Source organism: Enhydra lutris, unplaced genomic scaffold (genome assembly GCF_002288905.1).
Source record: "Enhydra lutris kenyoni isolate GAN:26980312 unplaced genomic scaffold, ASM228890v2 scaffoldscaffold1, whole genome shotgun sequence".
NCBI classification, from domain to species: Eukaryota; Metazoa; Chordata; class Mammalia; order Carnivora; family Mustelidae; genus Enhydra; species Enhydra lutris.
Genome location: NW_019154085.1, coordinates 91,643,302 through 91,652,234, shown reverse-complemented (window position 1 = coordinate 91,652,234; position 8,933 = coordinate 91,643,302).

Genomic DNA, 8,933 nt, shown 5'->3' with positions numbered 1-8,933 from the left:
TTACTTCCTTTAATGCATTAACATGATGACAAATATTTATTTGCTTCTTTCCCCACCTTATTGAGGAATAATTGACATAGAAAAATTGACATATTTTATTCTTTCCCTATGCTTATTGAGGAATAATTAACATAGATATTTGATAATGATTTCAGATAAATATGTCTGTCTCATAACATTTGGAAATTTTCCATTTATTTCAACTTTCTTTCCAATTTTATCAATATTATTTGCTGTATTTTATAAAATGCCTTTTTAATATCAATTACACACTCATGTTACTTCCTTTAATGCATTAACATGATGACAAATATTTATTTGCTTCTTTCCCCACCTTATTGAGGAATAATTGACATAGAAAAATTGACATATTTTATTCTTTCCCTATGCTTATTGAGGAATAATTAACATAGATATTTGATAATGATTTCAGATAAATATGTCTGTCTCATAACATTTGGAAATTTTCCATTTATTTCAACTTTCTTTCCAATTTTATCAATATTATTTGCTGTATTTTATAAAATGCCTTTTTAATATCAATTACACACTCATGTTACTTCCTTTAATGCATTAACATGATGACAAATATTTATTTGATTCTTTCCCCACCTTATTGAGGAATAATTGACATAAACATATTTCATAGTTTAAAGTTGAAACATGTTAGTTATCTGATTCTGACAAGTATGGCAATAGATAGTAATGAGATTGGATTCCAACAAAAGGTTGTGAATCTAGCCAATTTGAAACCAGTAGAATGGATTTTAAGGCCTATCCTGAGATCATGAGCTACTGTTAGAGAAGAAGGCTGATTATACACAGTGAGAAGAGGAATCATGACATAGAAGGACCTGTTCTAGGTCAATACTGGGCCAGAACCATGATCATCTTGAAGTGATCTAGTGATCCAGGTTGTTGGTAAGTTGACTTACCTATTGTCCCTTGGATCAATTTCTTTCTGAATGTAGGCTTGAAACACCCGAGCCCTGAGTTGATGCCAGACATGATCAAGTTTATAAGTTGAGCTTCAATTCTGTCTCTTGAGAATCTGTCTTACTGTAGAAAATTTCACCCAACAAAGAATAGGACATTTTTAGAGTATGGTAGAGGGCTAGCCTTTTCTCACAGGAAAGGCTACTTTTCTCTTTTCGAATTTTCACCCCTGAATTCCAGTGCTCAAAGTGTCTCCTTGTCTTCTAGGCAGGAACCTTTACCAGGTTACCAGTCCTTTGGGTTTCACTGCTTATTCTGAGGCTTTGGGAGATTCTGAAATCTTGTAGGTGTTCAAAGTAAATGTGATAATCTGATTTCATTCAAACTTACCATTTTCTTCTTTTTTAAAAACAATATCCAAAGATAAATTTATGCTTTTTTTAAATAGGAGGATAATTTGAAGTAAAATAATTAAATAATACTTTTATGTTCCTCTGAGACAAAATATGTTCTGTGTGCTTTGTATGTTTTGTATTTTCTTTTCCTTCTTTTTTTCTTTCTTCTTACTCTCCTACCCTCCCCTCACTTCTTTCATTCCTTTTGGTCTTTCTTTCTATGGTTGTCAGTTTAGCTTTTTGAATAAATTATGATAATATGTATTTTAAAATGTAGTTAAATTTTAGTTTTTCAAATTAATCATTATGAATATCAAGTATTATGATTACTTAACCTCATTCATTGTTCACACTCTGGATGCCATCATATATTTATTTTTTACTTTTTTCCTTAAACAAATTTCTCAGCCATGTCTGTTTTATTAATCCTTTGGAAACATTGGGACTTATTTTATTTATTAATTTTTATGCCTTTTATTTCTGTTTTCTTAATCTTTCTTTTATCTTTACTTCTTTCTTTTATATTTTTCTTTGATTTTTATCTTGTTTGTATTTTATGAAGTGTATTAACCTGAATACAAAATTTATTTTTCATCGTTTAAAAAAATAACAAAGCTAGGACAATCAGATGTCCTCTATGTACAGATTAGCTGATTGTGAGGGGTTTAATTTTTTCACTGTATCTTCCTTGAATAACCTGGATGTTATTCAGAGATGGTTGGGACATAGTCAAGAACTTTTGTTTCAGGATTTCAGAAGACAAACAACAGAGAATTGCATTAAAAAATACAATTGTTAACTACAATAAAATCCCCATATATTTTAAGTTTGATCATATCTGTTATTTCTTAATTACTTGTAATTTCAGTTTAGACTTTTTTCTAATAATAATTTTAATAAGCATTAAGTATTTAAAAATGGCTAAAATTGTACCTTTATGTCCTTTTGTTGTAATTTACCTTTCTATTAATTTTTAGGTTATTTCATTTGGACAGAGAATACTAAAAAAACTTCTTTCTCTTCTTTTATCAAGTGTATCTATAACTATTTTTATTTATTTAATTAAAAATTTCTGTATGTCGATACTTTCTATTCACTTTCTACAGCCAGGGACTATAAGACTTCAGATAGCTCACAATTTGGAGGAAATGTTTTATAAATTCAAAATATATCATGAAAATTTTTGTGCTAGAAATATACTATAGAGGCATGACTGAGGAATTCTTCTGCAGAGATGACTTTGATCTAGGGCATGAAGAATGAGCCATTGATTTCCAGTAGAGGAATTTTTTTAGATGAAATGATAATTTTTTTAAAGTTTTTATTTAAATTTTGGTTAGTTAACATACAGTGTAATATAGTTTCAGGTTGTACAATACAGTAATTCAACCCTTCCATGCAACAGCTGGTGCTCATCACAAGTGCATTCCTTAGTCCCCATCACCTATTTCACCCACTCCCACCCACCTCTCCTCATCAGTCTATACTCTATAATTGAGTCTGTTTCTTAGTTTGATTAATATAAGAGTGTTTGCTGAACACTAATTGTGGTGTGGCCAGAATAAGAGCCAGTATGTATGATGAGTCCAGATAGTATGTATGATGAGTCCAGACAAAATTAAAAAATACAGAGTTTAAATTTTAGAATGTAAACAAGGAGGTATTGGCCAATATAATTAAGCATAGGAGTGACATGACTAGATAGATTTTGAGAGAAAACACCAACAGTATTGTAGATGAATAGAATGGGGAAGAGATGGAAGATGAGATACAGTTGCGCAATAAAAGGAGGTTTTAGATATGAGAGACATTCGGTTAAGTTAAAGCACATATGATGTTTTTCCCATTTGTATATTAAGGATGAAGAAGAGGCAAGTATTCAAATAAATTTGATTGATTACCTGCTTAAGAATTATTTCTTAATATTTAAAACATCCTGAAGAAATAAATACTAATCTTCATTTTATAAAAGAAGATCCTGAATCTTAGAGAGTTGAGGTAAATTGTTTAATACACAATGCTTGTAAATGTTGAAACTCCAAAAAGAACCATGGTTTCTCCAGAGTTGTGTTGAAAACCTCACTCCTGCAGGGGTATGTTGGGCTTGAGAGTGCATGGTAATTCCTGAACCAGCTTGGGAAGTAGAGGAGAGAGCCGTGCTTGATAGTGTTGGGAAGAAGGCGATATGTCTTTTGCTAGAAAATTCTAATCTTTAGCTCTCATCTATCCAACAAAATCTGTGAACCGTTTTATATTGTCATTGTCATTTTGTTTTATTTTTTCTCTTCCTGAATGCTGGTAGAGGCCTATTTGAACTTCCCCTTTATATGGGTAGACTAGGAAAAAGTGAGAGGTATAAACACATTAGTGAATTTACTCCTCTGAACTAAAACTGTCCTCATTATAGGAGTTAGCATTCTCATAAGTTTATAATTTTGTGACAAGCTTTCTACTCATTCTTTGATAATAGTTTCTTTATCAAAGATCAAGAATTATTATGTCCTAAATCATAGCTACAGTGATGAGATATACTCGCTGTTTTTTAAGAAAATGAGGAAATCTTAAGTGAAGTTGAAAAAATACATAAAGATTTTTTTAACTTCTCAAATCAGAGTTTAATTCTAAAAACATACCAGAAGTTATAGTTACTCACACATCACTTTGAGCTGTATCACTATGAAGTAAAATTACTTTCGTATTTATCTTGGAGCTGGTAATTCATTTTGAAGAATCTACAATTTATGACATAAGAGGGTTTAATATTTATAAGGCTTAGAAGTAACAATAAAGCTTATCTCTCCTTTCCCCCCAACTTTTGCTGCCAGGTTTGAAAATGTTTCATTTAAAAGGCATTTTGCTATATAAGAAAGTGCACTTTTGGAGCTTTTGCCAGTGTAATTAATGTCATTCCACTTAAATGTATCAACAAGCTCAAATTCATGGAGCTTGTACTATGAAAATGGAACATTTTTTATTATCAGATACTTCCTTTGGTTAAAAAAAAAATGAAGAGTTATGGGTTAAATGTCCCATATAAATTAAATGTATTTATCAAAGGGCACGGCACAACTTAAAATGGATCGTCTGTCTTTGATATAAGCAAATAAAAAGATAAAGCAGTGGCACCAAAGATGTGTGATGGACATTCTCTTTGATTCATGTGTTATAGTTGGGAATTAAAACAGCCTCTTTGCAAAGTGTGGAGGTTCCTCAAAAAGTTAAAAATAGAGCTACCCTATGGCCCAGCAATTGCACTACTGGGTATTTTCCCCAAAGATACAGATGTAGTGAAAAGAAGGGGCATGTGCACTCCGATGTTTATAGCAGCAATGTCCACAATAGCCAATCTGTGGAAAGAGCCAAGATGTCCTCAACAGAAGAATGGATAAAGAAGATGTGGTCCATATATACAATGGAATGTTATTCGGCCATCAGAAAGGATGATGAATAACCAACATTTGCATTAATATGAATGGAACTGGAGGGGATTATGCTAAGTGAAATAAGTCAAGTAGAGAAAGACAATTATCATATGATTTCACTTGTTTGTGGAACATAAGGAATAGCATGGAGGACATTAGGAGAAGGAAGGGAAAAATGAAGAGGAGGGTCAGAGGGGGAAATGTATCATGAAAGAGTATGGACTCAAAGAAACAAACCAAGGGTTTTAGAGGGGAGGAGAGTCAGGGGATGGGTTAGCCCAGTGATGGGTATTAAGGAGGGCACATATTGCATGGAGCAGTGGGTGTTATACACAAACAATGAATCATGGAACACTACATAAAAAACTAATGATGTACTATATGATGACTAACATCACATAATAAAAAATAAAACTGTAATGCTTTCTTGTTAGAAAAGGTAACGATCTACTTTTCCTTTTAACACTTACTTTATAATTTTTAAAAAGGTAAACTACAACCTTAAACATACTTAAGCACATTTTAAAAGACCTATACTTTTATCAGCTGGCATAAACTACTTTGAAGTTATTGTATCTTCAATATTTTGTTCATTTTCTTATAAAATTTCATATCATTATAATCATAGCATAAGCACTATATGATAATTAAATATTTTCTAATAAATTAAAAATATTTTTCACATTCCTACACATTCTTCATACCTTTTAAATTCCTTTTAAATACATAAGTAATTTTAAAAAGCAACATTTTTAGAAGAAAATGAGAGGTAAACTATAAGAAAATTTGTGGTTGGGGCGCCTGGGTGGCTCAGTGGGTTAAAGTCTCTGCCTTCGGCTCGGGTCATGGTCCCAAGGTCCTGGGATTGAGCCCTGCATCCGGCTCTCTGTTCAGCAGGGAGCCTGCTTCCCTTCCTCTCTCTCTGCCTGCCTCTCTGCCTACTTGTGATCTCTGTCAAATAAATAAATAAAATCTTTAAAAAAAAAAAAATTGTGGCGCTTGTTGCTATTGTTAAAGGATAGTTTTATTCAATGAAACACCTTTAATCTAGTTGTTGGATCAACTTTATTGTTAAAATTAGTTTTGCCTGTTTTTTCTGAGCCATAACTCACACTGAAATTTTGATCTAGTGAGAATGACCCTGTTTGACCTTCATATCACTTTTACCTCCTTGTGGTAAAATCTTAAAATTTCTAGCTCCAAGTCAGTTTTTTTTTTTTTTCCCAACCATTTGCAACATATGCCCTGCCTAATTACAAGACAAGTTATATATAAGATAGACTTGAACACATGTATTTTGTGTTTGCCTAAGAAGACATATGCATTATTCTTGGAAGCTTTTTGATGAGTTACTAGGGAAGTAGATTTAATTCCTAAATATATGTGAAATCATAAAGGACTTCACATGTCTCCATGTATATATGCAGGCACATACCCCTTGCTGTTCCTCTACCCCCATACACATCTTCCACTTTTGTTTTATGTTTTGTTGTTGACTCACGGGTCATTTTGTGTCATCTTAAAAAGGATAAGTTTCTTGGGAAAGTCTAGAATGTTATGGCTTATCTATCTTCTCAGTACATTTGAGTATCTTAATACAAAGTTTGGGAAACTGGCCCAGAGGAAATATGCAGATGGAAATTTCTCATCAAATCTCCTCATTTAAATTCATTGTTCAATTTAATATCGTTTTATATTCATTAAGATTTACATAATAAATTAGACCTAGGAGACAAACTTAATATCATTTCTTGTGCCATAACAATGACCCCCCACACCCACAATGCCATCAAATGTGTTCCCAAACCCTTCAATTCTCTCATGTCATTTTCTAAAACAGATGGTCACACTTGGGGAGTAGTGATATTCATTATTCATTCTAGACAGGTTAGCAGAGCATCTTCTAAATACTTAGCATTTTTCAAGGCAGCATGGGAAATGCAAAGAAGATGAAATTGCTGACCTTAAGGGACATAGAAATTTGTTGAGGAGACAAGACATATTGACAGGAACACTTACAGAACCAGACAGGGCAGCAAAGTGAAGTGCCAGGTCTACAAAAAAAAAAAAAAAAAAAAAAAACAAACAAACAAATAAGCAAACAAACAAGCAAGCAAAATTCCAGAGATTCACCAAAAAACTTGAGGTTCATGCATGCTAATGAGAAAAAGATCTAAGGGCTAGCTTGATCCCTTTAATATTTATCACTCCATTATGTGTGATGTGGAAACACCATATATCTCAACCATCCACTAATTCTATAGACCAGTGATTGGCTAAGTATGAATATCTACCATGGTCTTCAGAAGCTTGCTGTCCCATCAGCTTATACATTTGCTCCCACTGCAGGCTCTCAGATTACCTCTAGAATAGTGGGAAGAACATCTGACCTCTTCTAGTTTCAAATAATAGTCTAATTACGCAGTATCCTGTAATTTCTGTCTCAAGGCTCTTGCTTCTGCTACTTTCCTAGATCCTGGCTTACCCTATTTTTCCATTAAAACAAACACACACACACATGAAAAAATCCTAAACTTTTCTTTGCTGGCTTTCTGATCTATGCCCTTGTTTTGCTTTCAAGTGACTATAGTCCCACTCAGCCCACTCTTCCTCTATCTGCTGCTCCGTGGCTTTTCCTCAGACTTCTAAACTCTTGATCTCACTGACTTGATTAACGCTCAGATTTCCATGTATTCTGCTCTGTGCGGGTCTCTATTCTATGTTCTGTCTGCGAATTATAAATGACTTGGTCTCCCTGGAATCTCAGCTCCATCTCCTTGACTCATGAATTCCGGTGGGCTCTGCCTAAAATCTTCTCTTTGCCCTGCTGTTGGGAGATTCCAGGCTGTAACATAGGGGAGAGAGGAGGTGCAACTTGCATGTAGTGGAAAGAGACCAGGAATGTTGCTAACCATTCTGTAATACACCAGACAGTCCCCCACACGACATATCACCCAGCCTAAAATGTCAATAGCATGCTGAGGTTTTAGAAACTCTAGCTTAGGCGGATGCAACAACCAGAGTTTTGGAGCAGCAATACACACTTTTTCTTCTCTTTCTGTATGTCTTAGTTTCAAGAGCTAATTTTTTCTGTTTGGTTTCAATTCAATTTCCACATATTTTCCATTATATCAGAAAGAAAAGTAAGAGTACTTTTGGCCATAATTGAGTAAAGAACATAATCAGATCTGAGAGGGAAAAGGTTAGGAAAAAATCAGCGAGATACAAAGACATAGACTATGAAACCAACTGTTACTCCCAAGCAACAGATTCAATTGAAATTCATTGAATATTGAGATTTACCTAAATTATCATATTTTAACACATTATGATGATTCAACAAAACCTACCAGGTGGTATTATTTTCATTGTGCAGATGAGGGAACAGACAATTTGAGGGACTGCGTAAGGTTATTTGAGAGATAAACAGAAGAATTAAAATTTGAACTCAGATCTGTCTGGTCCCATGTGGTTGTCTAGCACTTCAGAGCTGCATGAAACAGCAGAGATGGGCTAATGGAAAGCATCAAGCTGTGTGGCTTAGTCAGTTAAGTGGCTGCCTTCGGCTCAAGTTTTGGTTCCAGAGTTCTGGGATTGAGCCACTTGTCAGGCTCTCTGATAAGTAGGGTATCTGCTTGTCCCTTTCACTCTCCTTCTGTGCTCTCCCTCTCTATATCTCTTAAATACATAAATAAAATCTTTAAAAGAAAAGCATCAAGCTGTGGATTGAAAAGATTTCATTTTATTACGCCACAACTAAGATTTTTGTTGGTAGTAGGTGTTGCTCTGTTCTGACCTTGGGTGAAACAGAGCAATAGGGACTGGCCACTGGAAAGCCAGAAGAAAGTTCTTTATCTCAAAGGACTGTGCCATTTTTAGTAGAACATCTAAGGAGAAGGAAGCTTTATAAAGATAACTTTTAAAAGATAGGTAAATGACTTTTAATTTTATATTCAGAGTGATAGTCTGAAGAGCCATGTGGCCCAGAGATGACAAATGATATTTTCGGGGGGTGGGGGGGGGGATTTTATTTTTCTGTTTGGGGCTTTCTAATGCAGAAAAACATAGTTTTGTGAGTAACTGAGCTTTCATTAGTCTAAATTCCCTATTATTTGAAAAAATAAATTTAATATGCTAAAATGGACACAAAGAATCTGCTTTGGATTATGCTATTAGTTTA